This window comes from Sabethes cyaneus, chromosome 1 (assembly GCF_943734655.1).
Source record: "Sabethes cyaneus chromosome 1, idSabCyanKW18_F2, whole genome shotgun sequence".
NCBI classification, from domain to species: domain Eukaryota; kingdom Metazoa; phylum Arthropoda; class Insecta; order Diptera; family Culicidae; genus Sabethes; species Sabethes cyaneus.
The window spans coordinates 26171020-26188791 of NC_071353.1; the positions used below are offsets into that span (position 1 = coordinate 26171020).

The following is a 17772-nucleotide window of genomic DNA, read 5'->3' on the forward strand; positions in this document are numbered from 1 at the left end:
ATAAAATTTATCCGAAAAATTTAGTGTTAACAAGAGCTTTCATTCGATACCAAGATCGTTGAAATCGGTCATTTGGGTACGGAGAAAATCGTGTCACGTAATTTTTACTTTTTTACTTATAACTTTTAAACGAAATGTCGGACCTCGAAACAATTCAATAGTGATATACTAGGCAATAATACCTTTCAAACAAAAGTAATAGCGAACAAATCGGTTCAGCCATCTTCGAGAAACAGGCGATAGAAAAGTTGCGCTCCGCACATACATACACACATACACACACACACACACACACACACACACACACACACACACACACACACACACACACACAGACATTGCTCAGTTCGTCGAACCCTGTCGATTGGTATATGTGGCTCGGCCCTCCGGGCCTCGGATCAATTTCGTGTTTTTCGACCAATTCCTAAACCTTTGTTATAGTATAACAAAGGTAATATAGTATAACAAAGGTAAAACAGTCGAATAATCGTTCAAAAAGTGCTAGTTGAATGCTGAAAGCGAACGCATTCATGCAGTCACATTCAACTTGCAATCCCTTTTCAAGTCATGGTCTGCAGGTAACCGAAGCGACGTACAGGCAATTACTACAACTTGTAAGGTACTACACGCTACGTTGATCGTTCGGATTAATTCAAACTTCAAACTGAAACCAACGAGGAAGACGTGGCTGAACATTTGGGGGTTATCGGCGGATGCAGCTGCTCCAGAGTACTCTCGGCAAGCTGATGAGCGAATCGGTGAACGAGTTAAAGAGAACCTGAACGAGCAGAGGAAGCTCTTCCACGGTACGAACATTTCTGCAGGACGTATTAGGAACTACTGCTGCAGCCACTTCCAGTATGGTCGTAGGGTGCCAGTGACTGACGTCGAGCAGAAAGACATTCTGAGATGCTAGAACTGCCGAAAAAAGACTTTACCGTGGTATAAAAGGCCAACACTGAGATCGCGTTCTTAGGGAGGCGGAAAATTGTTGCAGGCAGGAAACGTACCGTGCCAACTTCGGTTATGTGCAACGAACCTGGATATCGAAAGATCGGAGGCCAATAGGCTTAGGAATTAACACTTTGATAAGATGTGCCAAGAACCGCTAGCAACGGCACTTTATTGGATAATTTCTAGGATTTGGGAGGAGGAGAAACTACCTGAGGAGCGGATGGAAGGAGTAGTCTGTCCCATCTACAAAAAGGGTGACCGGCTAGATTGCTGTAATTACCGCGGCATCACGTTGGTCAACGCCGCCTACAAGGTGCTCTCCCAGATTTTGTTGCGTCGTCTGTCCCCAATAGCAAGAGAATTTGTAGGGCAGTATCAGGCGAGCTTTATGGGGGCCCGTGCTACTATGGATCAAATTTTTACTCTCCGGCAAATCCTCCAGAAATTTCGTACCCACGCATCATATTTTCGTGGATTTCAGAGCAGCGTACGATACAGTTGCACGAGAACTACCATGGTGGATAATGCGCGAGTACGGTTTTCCGGACAAACTGACGCGGCTGATCAAAGCTACTCTGGAGCGAGTGATGTGCTACGTGCGCGTTTCGGGGACACTGTCGAGTCCTTTCGCATCGCACAGAGGGTTGCGGCAAGGGGATGCACTGTCCTGTATGTTATTCAATAACGCTATTGAAGGTGTGATCCGGCAAGCGGGCATCGAAACGAGAGGAACGATCTTCAGCAAGAGTGGCCAACTTCTAGCCTTCGCAGACGACCTCGACATCATTACTAGAAAGCTTGGGACGGCGTAGGCAATGTACGCCAGACTAAAACGGAGCCCAGGAGAATAGCGTTACAAATCAATGTTTCGAAAACCAGGTATATGGTAGAAAGAGGCTCCAGAGAAAGCAACGTTTGCCTCCCACGGACAGTGACTATTGACGGTGATGAATTGGAAGTGATTGATGAGTTCACATGTTTAGGAACTTTGGTCACCGCCAACAATAATACCAGTAAGGAGATCCAACGACGCATTAAAGCTGAAAATCGAACCTACTGCTCCCTCCGCAAGACGCTTCGATCAAGGAGCCAGGGTTGCCACATGCACAGATTATTTTGTGTTTAACAAATATTTTAAAGAATTCGCCTGTACAGAATCTGCATGCATTGAATACAGATTTTCGCCAATTACACAGATTTTTGAGGTTTTACATGAGAGTGAAAGAGACGGAAAAGTCAGCAAAATGACTCTCCGTCTCTTTCACTCTCATTGTTTTGCATTGGACAGATTTCTGCACAGATATTTTTCTTCGATGTACAGATGGCCAGATTTTTCCAACAAAAACACAGAATTATATGTGGCATCCCTGCAAGGAGCATACGCCACCGCACAAAGCTGACGATGTACAAAACGCTAATCAGACCGGTAGTCCTCTGTGGACTTGAGACAGTAACTTTGCTTACGAAAGACATACGTGCACTTGCCGTATTTGAACGAAAGGTGTTGCGGACTATTTTTGGCGGAGTACAAACGGAAAGCCGAGAGTGGCGGAGGCGTATGAATCACGAGCTACAGGCACTGCTTGGAGAGATTCCCATCGTACATCTGGCGAAAGTTAGGAGACTACGGTGCCGGCCACGTCGCAAGGATGCCGGACGACTATGCAGTGAAATCCGTTCTCTTCAAGAGCCCTACGTGACCCAGGAATAGAGGGGCCCAACGTGCTAGATGGCTCGACCAGGTTGAAGCCGACTTGCGTGTGTCGAGACGCGCAACGAATTGGCGACGAGTAGCCCAGGACCGAGTACAATGGAGAGCAATTCTTGATACGGCAAGAGCCACCCCGGCTCTCGGCTGCTAAAGCAAGTAAGTAAATGGATGGAGCTGCCGACAGACGCAGCATTATGGTTTAGGATGATGGACAAGCTGTGGATCCACCAACTTTGGACGAGGTGAGAAAAGCGGTTAAGAGGCTGGTGTCGGGATTGAACGGCTGTATTATGCAATCCATCTGGTCATGTTACAGGTATGGACTGAGAAGTAACTACCTACGAACTGGTTGGAAGGTATGTTTTGCTTATGAAAAGGGCTATCTACTCAACTGCAGCAATTATCGGGGCATTAGTCTCCTCAAATACTCAATAATGCTTAGCAATCTTCATTCAAAATTCCTTTTCATAACGCATTTGTGGGAGGCAATGATGGTGGCCAAATAGAAGCTCAACCGAGTATACGTGGCCCGAGGAAATTATTTCAATTAAGTTTTAATCTGATCAATATTAAATTCCTGAATTAGCAGACTGGTACTATAGCTTACTTCGGAATGTGATGGAGCTATTGTGTTATTATTCATGATCCAATTAACATTATATTCATAAGCAATATGTGAGAAGGCATGAAACCACTGTAAGATGTTTGTTAGCGGGTTTGTTTCTCTTTAGATATATCCGCTTGCTCATTCCTAATACGACAAATGTCAACTGTGCGGGTGAGTAGTTTCCCGCTGGCGGAAGGTCCAGAGTAGGTTGCACTGCGGGTAGGAAACGGGTCCATTAAATTAGATTTTGCCAGTGACAAATTGGAACGAATTTTTAATGGATTCAACAATGCGGAACTGCGTCGTTAGCATGAGTCTGTAACTACTCCCGGGAGATTTTCGGTTTGTTCCGCTTGATGAGTGTGACTCACTTTCACACATAATTCATTAACGCCGGAACTGCTTCTCGCAACGTTAAACCGGAAAACGGCCCTAGGATAGGGTATAAGCGCTGGGAAAGGGTGGTCGAGAGCTAGTTAATCAGGAGAAAAACTGGAATGAAGCGACATGGGCCAATGCTAATTTTCCATCGGTGGCGCTAATGGCTAGAGCGGAGCTAAACGAAAAAGCGAACTATAGGAAGGTAGCGGAGCGGTAGCGCAAAAAGAAAAGCGTTTACTAATGAACTTACGAGAGCCACCCGCGGGGCTTGGCAAATGGCTTTTGTACGAGAAAGGCGTTGCCGGGAAAACGTATGTATATAATGAATAAGTGATGAGTTTTAAATCAGCTGGGTAAATATTACCGCTGGCCAGCGGTTGCAATCAAGTGTAGCCAGCCGTATCGATAGCCGGAGAGTTGGATTTGCTTAAGCTGAGCTATTGAAAAATGTAGTTGCTTTGTGTAGAAATGAAATTAAATTGTTACAAAAGCAAAGAAATATTCAGTATAATCATAATTGCTCTGGGATTTCGTAAAAATAATGTAATATAATTACAATATGCCTAACACTGAGAACATAATTTTGTATTTTTTTAGACAAAATTTTTGAGAAACTATATTCGTAGCTGATAAAAAAACTCATACTATTTAAAAACATTCGTAGGTTTTGCTACCGCACATGTTGTAATTACGAATGGTTCGTATCTGGTACCAAAAGACATTCGTAGCACATTTTGCATAAGAACGCCTTGGATGCACGCTTGCTGTCTGGCTTTGTTACCGAGGTAGTATTGGGCATCGAAACAAAAATAATCGATGTTGTTGAATCGATGTCGACAGTCTCGAAAACATCGGCACATCGATTAAATCGAGTGTGAGACATCGATGTTAATTGAATCGATGTCCGATGTTGGCAAATGAAGGAAATAGAGCTGCCGATGCTTCTGATCTTTGAACATTATTGCGGCGGTTTTGAAAAATCCTCATGCAGCGGCGGTGGTAACGCGCTCAGGAGATAACCGCGAGATAAACGCAATATTAAAGTTTAGGTTTTATAGTTTGCAATTTTACAAAATAACAGTTTTGTAGTACGGTTTTGACGAAAAACAATTGATGTACTAAATTTTCATGTATATAATTACTGAAATTAGTTCTGCGGTGATCTTTTGCTGATTTGGTTCAACAATCAAGATAACCGCGATGTGAGGATTTTTCTTGCAAGCTGCAATAACCAGACTTTTTTGCGCATCTAGTGATATCCTGACAAACCTTCGTTTTTTGCTGATATTGAGAAAAAATCCTGATTTCCCTGTCTTCAATAAAATTATAAGTTTATCCAGCTTTCCACGAGCGATAATGGCGGCTATTGGGCACAAGTGAGCACAATCTTTTGACATTCATTGCAGGTGCGTCAGATTCGCGGAGTTACTATGGGAGCATCCATGATTTTTTATTGTTCAAGTGTGAAAATGTAAACAGTGTTTAATTTTCGCAGATCAGCTGGAGAGAAACATAATAAGAATCAGCAACGCCGTCAACTGCGTCAATCGCACCGATCTGAATTGTCCAAATTTCATCCAATTAATTGTATCGGGACATCGATTTGAATCGAAAAAACAACATCGATGTGACCGATTTTTCTGTGAGCTCACATCGAATCGAAACATCGGAAAATCGATGTTGGAACATCGATGTTTCGATTATCGATGTGACATCGCCCATTACTATACCGAGGAGATCGGGTTGCGAAGATTGTAAGTAAGAGAAAATATACTTGTGCAATTAACATACTTTCATGTCGTTTTGGAATTTTTCGTTTCGGATAAGCCCCCTAGCGCCAATCCATGGTACCGCAATTAATGTTTTTTCGAGTGATCATGTTCAATGCGCCGTAGGGGAGGAGGGGGAAGAGGTTCGCATACGTAAACAAAATTGTAAATATTAGTATAAAATGCAATGTTCAGAATGCCAAAAACCCGAATCGATTCACCTTTCGCGTTGTCAGAAAAAAAAATTGAAATAAGGCAAAAATATGGTGTAAAAGGTACTATGCCCCCTTAAGGGGAAACCGAAAGTGGCTCAAAGATGGCTGGATAAATGGCTACCATTCGAAGCATGTATTGTTTTGCGCCTTAAAAATGCATCTGTATTGGCAGAGCACGCTTTCGCCACGTAATCAGTGCTTCCAGCGCTGTTATAATTTCCTAAAACTTGTAATTCAATTTATCGATCTGCTATGTATCAATAAACGCTCAGCAAAACATAATTGCTAATGGAAAATAAATTTAACTGAACATATCGATCATTACGTGTTCATAAAAGCGACCAATGTATAATTTGGAATTAGTTAATAGATATTTGGTTACGTACATATTTCGTTGAACTAGCGATTTCCGAAAAAGCAGCAACACAGTATCAAACTTTCGTCACATCAATGAGCTTTTAAAGAGCTTTCAACTTTCGCCGCATCGATGAGCTTAGAGTGAAATAAACAAACAAAACGCAAACGCAGGAATCAAAAACGCAATCCGATGCAAGCGGATTAATTAAAATCCTAGTGATCCTACACATTATTCAGTTGCTGCTGTTAATTTTGATTGAATCGGAATGCCTTGATAAAGAAAGCAAACCCTTTTTCGGGATGTTTGTAGTCAGTGCGGTTGGCTGCGGATCAGCTGTTTATGTTTGCAAGCTCCGCTATTTGACATATATTACCAATACTAATGCAATATTCAAATAAACGTTTAGGTTTTTAACGAACACATGAGATGTACAGTACAGTGTTTGTCGCACTAACACAATAACGTTAGCCACTTTCGGTTCCGCCTTAACAAAGCATCACCGTACAGAAAGAGTAATCTCGAGTTAACCAACTGAAAAGCAGTTAAGTATAATTCCGAAAGCAGCATTTCCGCAGTTCTATCATAATTGTGACAATGTTAGACAACCCAGACAAAGTGTTCTGTATAGACATATGGACAGACAGAGCGCTTTACCATTCTGGCAGCGCTGCTGGTTGGCAACGACCTCAGCTCTAGCGTTGATAGCCTCTATTGGAGTGGCACTAATGGGATAAGGTGTATGGCTGTATACATTCCACCGGGCAAGTTAATTCAATTAGTAACCGAAGTGTGTAAAGTCCCATTTTTACTCTTCCCGGCGCGGCGTGGCGCCCGGGCGACAATTGGTTCGGTACCTACATAAAGTAATACCTTTAACTTTTCCTAACTGCCACTGCAAACGAAGGCGTCATCTTACCTGTAAGGAAAAGGGAAAAGTGAAACATAATGTTAGCTAACGATTGTCTCAAGTAGCATTTAAATTTCGATTTTAACCGCAACGTGAATTCAATACCGGTATAAACCCGGTGGAAAACGAAGGTAGCACCTCAGTTTTAGCCGAACGTGGCCATTACTTTAAATGGCTTTCGCTTACAATTTTTCACTGTTTATTGCAAAATATCTACGGAATGGGTGTCCTAAGTGCCGGCATAATGAATGGATAAAACTCACGATAAATAGTAACAGTTTTCATGTGCAAATTTCATGAATTTAACAAAGCATTGACTGGTCAACATAAGTGTTGCATTTTCGTTTATCAGGTGTAGGCTTACCTTTCAAATTACCAACATATATATTTAGTTTTTTAAATGATAATGTTGAACAGGCTCCTGTGGTATTCGATATTTACGCCGACGACGCTATAAATCATGCAGAGAGCGGTTGGTGTTCGGATTGAAAACAACACGTTTCGTTAATTAGCATAATAACTCATCCGGTAATCGCTATCCTGCTCAAGCGTGCTCGAATAGGTACTTCTGCATCAGCACAATTATTGCTGATGTTTGGGCTGACCCCTTCGCCAGTCTAATTGACCGTAAAACTCATATTGGTTTGAAATCCACATATTGAGCGAATTCCGGCCATTTTAACGCAATCCTCTAACGCTAACCTCCGTAAATTTGACGGTGTAAAATGTTATGCAATTGTTTAAACGGCCATATTTGCATTTGAAACCGGCTTACACATTTCCGATTGAAATGTTTAGATTTACATGGAACTGCTCTTTACACTCACTCTCAGGCTTTAAGCCGTGCTAACGGGTAGCTTACATTTTGCACAGTGCGATTTTCTAGCCAGTCAAGCGGAAGTCTCGGAGTATTTCCATCGTTCGTTCGTTCACCGGAAGCTCCACCCCTCGGTGATCTAATTCAGCGAGTACACTGCTTTGTAGGGTAAAAATGAACAGATCCGCTGTGCAGTCATGTAGCGGGAACCAGAGAGACAATTCCCTTGCAACGATGTTTGCAGCGTAATCAGCTATTGCAATCGAACAATTTCATAGCATTACTCCGATGTAAATCCCATTTTATTTCGCTTATTGCATTGGATTTATATCTGCTATTTGCGCTGTCTGATACGCGCAGAGGATTTCATCTCTTGGAAATCGTGTAACCGAATCACTCGGTCAAATGGGGTGGATGCAAAATCACCAAAAATTAATGTTTTTCAGCAGAAACCCTATGCTAGTTTCTAAAAGTAATCGTTCTATTGAACTAATGCTCCGACAAGGAAATTTTCTTTGTTCAAACACGTTTTCTTTATTCAGAGAGTGCAGTTGGGTCGCTAATGTGGCGAAAGCTCGAACGGTCGAGCTAGATTTGGAGTGAACAGCATTTATCGCAAATGCATCAATTTTTCCTTTATGGATCTTTATGGATAATTTAACTTTAAATCAAGTGGGCTAGTCCAGAACTACCTGGGTGTTTGTTTTTCCGTGCAATCTACTATCATTTGTTTATTTGCACGAGCGAATGGGAACAAAATGTTGGGTAAATGATGCCACCACAGAGAACAGACATCTGCGGGAATTCTAGGATTAAATTTCAAATTGAAATAATCTAATATAGCAGCGCCACCACAACTGTGGCATTCAAACTAAATAATTCTTTTCTAGACTGATTTGCACACTGACACTGGCTTGCCTTTGGCGGTAGTATATATGGACTATAAACATGCACTAGCGACATCATCTCCATAGTTTTCCAACTAATTTGAGATACATTTTATCCTAGTGGGGACCGTACTCATCATAACACCCAGAAAAAAATGGGATACCGCATAGCATATCCGCGTTGACTGTGATGTTGCTGATATTTTCGTGAGTTTTGTATAAGAAAAAAAAGCAGAGAAGTTCTTTTGGTTTTATTTTTACCCTTCCGCCCTTGAACCACTGCGACTTATATTAGTCTGTGCATAAAATTCTCATTTTTGCAACATGGCCAATAAATATAAAATAAAATAAATTTTGAACGCTAATTACTCTGCCAATTAAGAATGGATTTTGTTTGATGGTTTCAATACTAATCGATTCATAACAGACGTAGCAATTATGTAGTTTTTATTACAATTTTCATTTTCAATTACTAAATGGTGAAAACGAACGAAAAGTTTTAAGATCAAATTTCCCCATACCTACATTTTCTTCGTGATTACCTCGTTTCACAGGTTTCCCAAAACAAAACCTCCCCGTCTCAATAGGACGAAGATTCTTTACGACGTTTAACGGGAAATCAGCAGTCATTAACTTTTCGTCGGAAAGCCCAATTTCGGAAGCAATTTTTGGGCCCAAAAACGGGGTTCTGTTTACAGAAATGTATTCACTGCATTCTTATTGCTAATCTGAACACAGCGAATATATTTTCATGAACAGAACATTTGTTTCAAACAAAAAAAACTGCTTTTGAAATTTGCAGAATCGATGACGACTAATTTCACCTTAAACCTATAGAGTAGGGCGAGGCATAAGTGCGACGTTTGAAGCGGCAAAATTGCGAATAACGCGGATTCGAAGCATGAATCCATGAAATGAGCACAGCAGTAACTAACAAAACCATCATATCTTCAAACTGCGATAAATTTCGGAAAGGAAGCACAGAGTTTTCTGCAGATCTTCCGTTTCTCGTAGTGCTCTGCAGTGCTCAAAACTGTATATAATTATCTATGTATGTTTGCCTCGTCCATGAGTCGCACTTTTGCCCCGTTCGTGAATCGTACTTTTGCCCCGCTAGGCGATTGACGAGGTTTGCTCAAATGATGGAAAAGCGAAAAATGTTCTCACCGCATTTTCAAAATAGATATGTGAGTGATGTAAAACGCTGGTACAATTTTCCGAAAAGTAATATCCTCGTGTTGATATCGCGTTTGCCGTATAGTGAAATATTACATCAAAACCACTATAAAATAATACACATAATTCAGCAACCATGCTTCGTAAACAACAAATGCTTACGATAGATTCAAGCTGTCAAAGTAGTCACCCATCCATGCTAATGTGGTCCATTTACTAGGAATTCTCACTGATAAAGCATTGAATCGCACTTTTACCCCTCCTTACTCTACTAATTTGATATCCGTGTTTGGGAAGTACGTCAGAGTGCAAAACCACCCCTATTCTTCAACCGATTTTATCGCTAGATCAGGCCGTAGGGCCCTCGTGTTGCTTCAACAAAGAACTGTAGACACTCGTTGAGGTAGATCTGCCCGTTTAAGTCCCGGTAGTCACGAACAGCGCACTCCGTTTTGCCACATATAAGCAGATTGCTTACGAAATCATGTATTTCTTAGCAAACTTTGAAAGCTTCTGCTTCTTTACTTCCTCCGGAACATCAAAGTTGTGCTGGATGGTGAAGAACAGTAATTCCGGAAGCTGCTGGAAGTTCGGTTTGACGTGAATCTCATCATCCATGATGAGACAATGAGCCTTTGTCAGCATCTGGACTGGATGTACAGTTTCTGGTCCTACGGCTTTCCCACCGTATTTTGCCATTCGTCACGATTTGGAGCCTGCTACACTTTATACGTATGCAATCCCTCCCGGTCCTCAGACTCTGCTTGAGGCTCTGGCAAAGCTCAACGTGGATCTGGCCAACGTCGGCACCATAAGTACTTTCAGTAGGAATGGTGCGGAGTCTATCATCGACGTGACATTCGCCAGTTTTGGTCTGATGGGAGACTGGAGGGTAGACAATGGCTACACTCACAGTGACCATCAGGCGGTCCACTATGGTGGCGGTCAGATCATGAGGTGACATGCGGCGGGTAGAGCCGACCTTCCGACTGGATGGATGGAAGACATCATACTTCGATCCCGAAATATTTGTGGAAGCGTTCCGAAGAGAGAGTTGTGATCGCGGTATACCCGATCCGAACGCTGATCATTTGGTTGAGGTACTATCGCGAGTTGTAACCGTGACGAGATCGGGAGAAAGTTTTATGGTTAACTCGGTGGCTTTTGCGCCACTCCCGAATAGGGGAGACCACCGGTCGTGTGTTTGCCCGACTATTATTTTGAGAACTCTCCAGGGACGACTCGCACGGCTCAACTGCAAACTCAACGGACGAATTTCTGAACGGAAACGCACAAAGGGAATTTATCGCTATTTGAATTTAAAAAACGTAGCTTCGGTGTGTGAGTTTATTCTATCGTTTAGAGTTAACTTATCGAATGCGATTTATAGTTCGTATGGCCGCTAAACGGAATTATGGCGGTATACCAGCAAAAGACAAATTTTCGTGTGCACAACTTTCAACTCAAGTTAACTTTAGCCTAGCTTTATTGTTCGTTCGAATTGCACATTACTCTTGCACAGGCAACACTATTCAGGGAGGGTTTCCACCTACCTGCGCGCAGGGTTTTGTAGTAGTCGACGACGGCGGCCTGGTGTGATCCGGGTAGACCACCGAACCTTCAGTGGCGTTTGACGTCGCCAGTCGGCGCTGCTCGAGACGGTGGGCGTGTGGTCTGTTCGTGTGCTAAATGGTCGAACTAAAGTTGCGGAGGGTGGCGTGGTTGGACAGATAGCTATCGACTTGTATCAACGAGAGTGTTCACGACGACGCAATTGTCGCGTGATTCCCGGGTAGTCTTCCGCAAGGGCTGAACGTACTCGCTGACGGCCCTCGCGTACTAAGATTCCGCTGCCGACCGCCGCGAATGAAATGAACCCTTGCTTCGGACTCGGTACCTCGGTGCGCAATTGGCGACGCACGAAACGAGGACCGACTCTCGGACTTCGACCCACGAAAGGTTGTAACGTAAATGGTTGGGTCGGAAACCACGAGCGGCAATTGACGACCGCCGTGAAAATTTCGCAACGGATTGAGCGAACTTACCAACGCCTCCGTTTGGCTACCCCTCAGGGCGGACCTTTTATTAGCACACGAACTCAAACGAAGAAATGGCCGAACGTAGAAACCCAGAATAAAACGCCCGTTGGACGAGCGCTGTCCAAACCGAACGTACATACAATTACAATCATATAATAAAAAAGGAAAAACAAAAATTTACCTTATTCTGCTATAAACCGTATTAAGAATACGGACGCCAGTCGAAATTCTGCTTACGCACCACCAAACTATAAAATTTTAAAATAGCACGTTAACAATTATAAAACAATAGAACAAATTCACACAATTAATCTTTACACACCTTTTAAAACAATTTGAATAGCACTAGCTCGATTCCTTTGAATCTATTCACTATAAAATTGAACTTAAATGTGCGTCTCTACGCAGTTAGATCCGTTGCGAAAATGTCCGCTTACATCTCGCTCCCTTTCTTTTAAACAACTTTCCGTTCAATTGTTCTCAATTGAATTTCGGGTTTTAATTTAAATATGGCTACTTAAATCTACCGATCTAAATCGCGAGATTTTAACGTATTTTTTAGTACTCAGGAATATATTTTCCGCCTCTAGGAGTAGCCGGGACTCAAACCATTTGGGTGGCATTCTCATGCTCAGCCAAGACATGAACCGTTAGGTTTATAGCTAAATACTATCGATCTCATATTTTAAATTTTAAATAAATTATCAAACAAAAAAAATTTATTTTTTTCGGCACAACGTTACAGAGTGTGTGACGCCACCATACCTAGGAAAGGCCGACCTAGATATGGGAGGTCATCGGCTTACTGGCGGACACATGAAATTGCGAAACTCCACGGAGCGTACTTTCATTCGAGGAGAATTATGCAAAGAGTTCGTATGGATGAAGGCAGAGCTAGATGTCGAGTAGCACTTGTAGGGTGATGCCTACAGGCGTAATGGCAAAGACCAAGGGCGTGACGGCGCCCGCAGTGCGATCGCCAGAGATATTGGAGCGGATCATCGAGGGGCCTCTTTCCGTGCCACGAGCTAAGGCCCTGGCCTCAGGCCGCTGAGTCGTCCCATGGCCGACGTTCCAGTATCTCAGACCTTAGCGTAAGATGGTCGATCGATCACACGGCAGCGGGCATGGTCTAATTCTACAAAAGGCCGGTGGACACATCGACTTATCCCGGAAGTATCCGAGTGGGTCGATAGGCGCCATGGCGGAGTCAACTTCCACCTGACACAGATTTTGTCAGGGCATGGTTGTTTTAGACAGTATCTGCACAAATTCGGGCATGCGGAGTTCCCCACGTGTCCCGAATGCGTGGATATAGAAGAAACTGCAGAGCATGCTTTCTTCGTATGCCCTCGTTTCGTGGGCGCAAGAAGCAAAAGATGGCAGTGAGCGGATAGGACACTACTCCGGAAAACTTAGTCCAAAGGATGTGTTCTAGCTCGGATGATTGGCTACAAAACCGCTGGAGAGCCGATCAATGACGAGTAAACAGCCCAACTGTTAGTCCAGTAGTTATCTAAGAGGGTAAGTTAAGCGCAATAGCCGCTCCCTGAAGTAATACCGATAAGGTGGTGCCAGGGAGGATTGAGGCTGGAGACTCAAGTAGGGTTTTCGTGGGTCGGGATCCTCATGCCCCATTAGGCGACGGAGGAAGGGGGGATAACTAACCCCCCCACACTACCTGAGTTGTCTTCCCAGGTATCTGATAGCACCGTATCTTCCCAGGTGCTCAGCAGATTTCCCTACTGCCCTCCCGGTCCTTGGCTCTCTGAACGAAAGACTTCAACTTTTTGACCACATCCCTGACTGAAGCATTGGGATTCCGCTTAAACGACACTCTTGTGATCCTGATCATTAATAGAACATCCATTCTGACCGCATTTCTCCTTCCGTTTGATGCTCAACGTTTCGTAGTAACGTTAAATCACATGACTCACCGTTGACTGCACGATTCCGAGTTGTTCTCCGATGTCTCGATGAGAGAAGTGAGGATTTTCTAGGTACTAGGTAATCAATTCGCAACGTTGCTTTTCGGGTGATGCCATTTTTTACAATTTTCAAAAAAACTGACAGCGATAAAAATACAGTGTAAATAATACACTCTAAACTACTTCTACCTAATTTTTTTAGGAAAAATCTCCAATGGGTAATTTTCTACAGCATTTTTTCCGTGATGCAATTTGATGTGGGACTTTATTGTGACTGTGATGGTATTGATAAGAAAAGATAAGATAAGATAAGGAAAAATGTGGCCATCTGTACAGCGAGGAAAATATCTGTGCAAAAATCTGCCCAATGCAAAGCAACGAGAGTGAAAGAGATGGAGAGTCATTTTGCGGACTATTAACGTCTCTTTCACTCTCATTGTAAAAGCTCAAAAAACTGTTTAATCTGTGTAATTGGCGAAAATCTGTATTCTATGCATACAGATTCTGTACAGGCGATTCCTTTCGAATATCTGTTAAATACAGAATAATCTGTGCATGTGGCAACCCTGGTTGTAACTGTACCGCCGCAAACGAAATGTGAATTTCCAATTAAATCTCTTCAGTATACCCAACCATAATTTATCAATTACAACGTTTTTTTTCACTCATGATTCGCTGCGCTGATTCGCTATAATTAATAAATATTGAAGACATTAAACAGGGTCGAATTAATAATTGGCTCATTACCGGAGCAGAATGCCTAGTTTGTTCATTGTTGAATTGTTTAGCTTCCAGCATAGCATTCCGAAAGTTTTCACTTAATTGAATTCACGCATGCGGAGGCCCCGTGAATGTATAAGAAAAAGTTTTCGTACATCAAACACTGTTTGCTTTGTCACATCGACATCGTTCAGAGAAAGTCACAAAGCAAACAACGTGGCGTGTAATGTCTTCACTACTGAATTTACATCCATGTTACATGATACCTTAAAGCGTAAAACTAACGCTGTATTTTTCAATTTTTTTCTCGAGACACACCAATTTCAGCCTATGGGCTGGGCTCCAGCAGACTTTCGAGGTAGGTAATCGATTCAGCAAGAGAGTTTAGTCGTCTTTAGTCAAGCTCCAATGTTCACATTGAGGATGATCGAATTTTAAATATTCAACTTCTAGCCCCCGGCCAGTCCAGCCAGCCACACGCAGAAAGACTGCTGCTACTCTTGGTATTATAGGTAGGTATGTTCGGTAATAGCGCACCGAAAGACAGTGTAAACAGACATCATTATTTCAGCTGCAAGGCAAATTCATGTTTGTTTGCACAGGAGCAATGAAACTCTCCGCCATTCCAGCGTCCGTAGTGTTCGTGCAGTAGGACTGCCCGTTCTCCGTCCACTGGAAGCCTCGAACGTTGGCAGCTGGAAAAGCATTCGGTCAGACCGGATGCGATGCATGAAGTTGTACGTAGCTCACATAGGCAGGCATTTGCTGATGTTTGCTTTTTACGAGTTTGCTAGCTGAAGTGACATTCTTTCGGTGGGGTTTCATGTGGCATGCACTACTGTGCCAGTAGTCAGAGAGAACAGACAGGGCACTGCCTGGGCCAGGCCAAGGAAAGCAATATATTCATTCATTCATTCATTCAATGTGGCCATTCATTTAGACGCTCGTCCAACTCGTTGTCACTTAGGATTATAGACTACCCGAAGACGTTGCATCCGGGCGAGAACATGCGGCACATGCAGGTATGCTGCTGTGTTTGGAAAAGCTCACTTTGTGGTTTCAATCGGTTGAAGTGTATATCTCCTGTTATGTAAAGACTGAAGACCCAGTCTTCAGCTCGGAATCCCTACAGGAGAACGGCTGTGAATAAATAATTGATCTAATAAGCTAAATGGTTCCAAAATCCAATAGTTTTTTATACAATTTGAGGTTTCGTTTAGGAAACCACAATTAAAATGGATTGTAACGATGGAAATGTTGTTTCGAAATGAATGATTACATTCATTTAGGGAATACGGAACAAGTTCTTGGTTTTGACACTTCCAAATGATTGATGCATGAGGCGCAATACGAATGGTTTGGTTACATTACTGTTCCTGTAAAATAATTAGCAACGAGGTTTAACCTAAATAATGCAATATTCAGAGCAGTCACACTTTTTCAACAGAGCTTGCGCTATCCACCAGAACGGTATAAATGATTCCAATAGGCAGTATGAGATTTTGAACAGTTCTTATGCATTCATGCTATTTGTTCTCTGCAGAAATTTTTAAAAATATGGACAAAGAAGCAACTAAGGATGAAAGCTATTTGAAGCAATTCTATCGTCCGGAATCGGATCGTATTTCTGCTGCTTTTTGATCTTTATTGTTTTCGTTTTTCAAATAGGATTACACCTAAACGTAATAAAACACTCAACTGAGAAAGATTGCAGTTTGAATTCAGCTCTAGAATGTTCCATCCATGATTTTTACATATTTCGCTGAATACCACTATCATTTCCACTCAATTTAATCATTTATCACAAAGTCGAACACTGTTTCGCCTACGGTCTGCATAATTTCAACATACTAAGGCAAGAGCCGAAAGGCGCAACCACCTAAAATTGATAGATTTCGTAATACTTGACTCAGCAAGTTTGCTACAATACGTTCCGCAAAATTGTTACAAAAAGTTATTTAATTTCAGGATTTATTTTTCCGTCACGAAGCTAACCCCACGCCCACACTATCCGTTACAGCAAGAAGGCATTAAAATTCAATCTAGCTTCCAACGATTGGGAAATTTACCGAACGAACACGAATGCTCATCCCTTATACGGCAATTTATTTGCATGCTGTCCAGCGCACTTGTCCTCACGTAGGGAGTTATTTTTACTGTAACCTAGAAAGAAGCACCGACCTGGGCTAAGACCATATTGGGGCTGGTCCATTTTTTTTGTGCAATTCTGTACCGACGCTTACGATTGGAGTGGGTTCGGAATTGAATGGAAATTCGATTCGGTGAATTTGGTGATACAAACTGGAAACCCGAAGCTCAATAGAAATATACGGTACAGAATGCAGGCACAAAGCATTAGATCAAAAGAGCTATACGCTGGGACAAATCGTATTTACCCAAAGTACCATGAACCGTTTCGTTTCTGAATCTGGGGCATGCTAATGGAATGGCGTCGTAGTACAGTTTCATTCTTTTTGCTGTGACAACGATACCAACTTTTTGGTTGAATGATTCGAGACTGCAGCAAAATATTGCTTTTCAACGAATTAGTTATCAATCAAATCAAATATCATATTTTAATTACTGTTGCAGAAATGATAGTAGAATTGTAGTTTTTACTATGTGACTAGCTATCAATTGCTAAGGGGGTTATAGCTTACAGAATCTGCTTTGACAAACGAGTGATCATGGCTTTGAAATTTATTAGAATCAGGTCATAACTCTTCCTTCAACTAAATTCTTTATTACCCCAATGAAGCCTCTAGACAGTGCAAAAGACACTCTTTTTATAGTTATGACTGGCAGTCACCACGCTAACGAAAAGCAACCGCGCTATCGTATGATTCAATAGTACAAAAAAACAACTACATGTGCATGGAAGAAGTCGGTCGGACTCCGTCCAATACAAACGAACGTTTTGCTTGCGTCGGACTGACTCCGGGCGACAAACTATCACTGTGGGAAGCCGATGTGGAGCCAAAAAGAGAAACGAAAAAATACGTTACCTTATGCTTCCATTCAGTTTGCAGTATGCACCCTTCAATATGAACGCAAATCGGGAGGACGACTGTTGGTTCTTCTTGAGAGGCCAAATGAATTATAAGACGGCAGCAGCGCAAGTGACAGATTGACTGGATTCAAAAAATAGTAACATAATCGCCAAAAAGCGCACGTTGAATGCAGAAAGCGTACGCATTCATGCAGTCCAATTCAATTTGCGATCCCTTTCCAAGCCCTGGCACGCATACTCGGTGCATGGTGTGGATATCCATTCGAATCACTACCTATTAGCAATGGGTTGAT

The 17772-nt window shown here is 42.4% G+C and overlaps 1 protein-coding gene and 1 long non-coding RNA gene across 3 annotated transcripts in view; one reads left to right on the forward strand and one right to left on the reverse strand.

The window, feature by feature from the left end:
- LOC128735529 (proteoglycan Cow) overlaps positions 1 to 17772 on the reverse strand; it is a 184621-nt gene that overhangs the window by 128881 nt on the left and 37968 nt on the right. The gene's annotated exons all lie outside the window — the stretch shown is intronic.
- LOC128735539 (uncharacterized) lies at positions 4083 to 5974 on the forward strand. 2 transcript variants are annotated; one of them, XR_008412008.1, is made up of 4 exons: positions 4083 to 4196; positions 4318 to 4438; positions 5388 to 5407; positions 5481 to 5974. It is a non-coding gene; the product is annotated as an uncharacterized LOC128735539 (long non-coding RNA). The 2 variants fall into 2 exon arrangements; XR_008412009.1 differs by having other exon boundaries at positions 4090 to 4196; positions 4251 to 4438.